Source organism: Schistocerca serialis, chromosome 6 (assembly GCF_023864345.2).
Source record: "Schistocerca serialis cubense isolate TAMUIC-IGC-003099 chromosome 6, iqSchSeri2.2, whole genome shotgun sequence".
In the NCBI taxonomy this organism is placed as follows: Eukaryota; Metazoa; Arthropoda; class Insecta; order Orthoptera; family Acrididae; genus Schistocerca; species Schistocerca serialis.
The window spans coordinates 105,707,193-105,709,937 of record NC_064643.1 but is presented as its reverse complement, the minus strand read 5'-3'; positions in this window follow the sequence as shown (position 1 = coordinate 105,709,937).

Below are 2,745 nucleotides of genomic sequence, written 5' to 3'. Positions count from 1 at the left end.
GCGTGTAGCTCCAACTACCATTCAGCGTTCCGTTAAGTCCCGTTGTGGGGCCATAATCTCGTCGGAAACCTTTTCACATGAATCACCTGACTACATATAACACTCCGCCAATGCACTGTCCTTGAATACTTATGTACGCGATACTGCCGCCATCTGTATATTGTATATCGCTAATGACTTTTGTCAGCTCAGTGTAGTTATGAAAGTTTCTATTGTTTTAAAACTGTGATTGACTGTTGACAGTCAACTTGTGTGTTCTGTGAGGCTGTTCTCAACACGCAGAACTGTTTAAAGGACCGTTTACAAAAGGTTCTAGCGTGGTCACCACATATTATTCTTACTACAATCTTCTGTGCGAGAAATACCTTTTTATTCAGTGACTTGCCAAAGAATGCGATGCAGTGGGGTATTCGGGATTGAAAATAGGAACAGTAAGTCAACTTTTTGAAATTTTGATACATAAAATCTGGTATTATTGTTAACTCAAAACTTACAGAGCTTAGATATTTAAGAAAATATGTAGCACGTACTTCCATTAGAGGAGGATTGGGAGGCAATTAGGCCGCGTCATGCCTCGAAGGAATAAAGAACCCTGTTAATACATGTGTGCAGTTGTGTTATAGAAAGAGAATATTGGCCACCAAACAACATCATCTCCTTGCTTCCCCTGGTACAAGACTCTACAGTGCCAATGACGACACAAAAACTTGTATACGACGTTCTGCGTGTTATCCTATCCCAGCAAGATGTTTTTATAATGATGTATTTTTAATATGGACGATAAAATGATTCCTTCTACCGAATTTCGAAACTAGTAGTTAATAAAGCGTTATTCACTGAAATCAGTTTGTATTGGTAACAAGGATATTCTTCAGTTATTTTAAAGCTAAGCAGAACTTTAAAAAAATCGTGGATGAATATTATATATCGATTATTGATCGATGTTTTCAGATGTGGCTCGAACGACATTGTCTGTAAGCAGGTATGCGTGGAGAAGTACTGGCGGTTAAGCCGCCTGTGGTGGCAGTGACAAGAAGAAACGGCCCAGTCGTATTGCTTTCACCTTTCCCCAAACGGCTTTTCAGCCCGGAGGCTTTAAAGCGCCAGGATGGCTACTGTGTCAAGTGGAGAGCCGCTCCTACGACGGAATATCCGCGTCGGAGTGTTGTGTTTGTGGGGAAGCGCCGCGCGCGCGCCGTGTTTGCTGTCCACTTTTCAATGGCCGCGTGGGCGCCCGACGAGTGTCGCCGAAAGTTTTCAAAATACACTTGCGTAGGCCGTCACCCGTAGGATACACTGTCCTCATCCCTCCCTCCTGGGGATCCGGCGGTGCGCAGCGATCCGTTCTTGACAGGAATGTCTGACTGGAGACTCGAACGTTTTAACTCTGTAAGACCACAATTTTTTTTTTTTTATTTTCAATGCAAGAAAATCCGCTGCCCATGGGTAAACTAATGAGACTCCTTTTGTAACAGTTTCAAATTTCTCGTCTTTCACCCAACTGATGACCACCTGAGATGCACAGGTTAGTGGTCTGCTCTGTTGGTTAATGGTGAGATTCGAAGCACACAGCCACACATTAAATAGTTGAAAGCTTTCATGTACCATTGATTTATATGCACACCGACCGACATGACACAGTACTAAGACGCTGTTACGTGCACAAGTATTCGGAATGATAGAGTACTTAGTTAAACACAGTTCGGATTTTAAAAGGGTTGCGAGGGGCGTTCAATATGTAATGCAACATATTTTTATCAGCCAATTTCGTTTAAAAAAAAGCAGAATTTGTTGTGGGACATCATGGAATACTCCCGCTTCAACCCCTATAGTTTCATCGAGTTCCGACTGGTGGTGGCGCTATATGTAGACTTCAAAATGGCGTCTGCAACGGAGCTGCGTTCCAAGCAGAGAGCTGTCGTTGAATTTCTTTTGGTGGAAAACCAGATATTCATAGGCGCTTGCAGAATGTTTACGGAGCCCTGGCAGTGAACAAAAGCACGGTGACTCTTTGGACGAGGCGTCTGTCGTCATTGCATCATAGTCGCGCAAACTTGTCCAATCCCTCGCGTGCTGGTCGGGCCGCAAACAACTGCGACTCCTGCAATGTCGGAACGTGCGGACACTCTCATTCGAGGTAAGCGACGGAGTTCGAAGTGGTTATTCTGTATGATGTACTCTGTCAGCGGGGAAATGTATTGTGCTACCATGAGGAAAAAGAAGAAGTGAGTTTAGCGTGTTCGTCGCCACAAAAATTGCAAGCGAACTCCTCCTTTCCCAAGACAACGCAAGGCTTCACGCAAGACTGCGCTCCCGAGATGAGTTCACAAAAGTTCATTGGACTGTTCTTCCTCATCCACCATACAGCCCGGATTTCGCACCTTCCGACTTCCATCCGTTTGGCCCACTGAAGGATGCACTTCGCAGGAAGTAGTAGGTGGATGATGGGGAGGTTATTGATTCAGCAAGATGTTAGTTCAGACTTCGACCAGAAGAGTGGTACCATTCGGGTATAAAGACACCCCCCCCCCAAAAAAAGGGGGGCGTTAAGCCGCCAAACTAAATTTAGATTATGTTGAAAGATACCGGTAAGGATTTGTAGCCGAAATAATTTGCTGTATTGGAATCCTGAATAAAAACAACCTGCTTTCGGAAAACAGTACTTATTGAAGGTCCCTCGTTAATCAGTCACATACCTGATTTGCTACCCATTTCAAAAACGGGATGGAGAAAAATTACACTAGG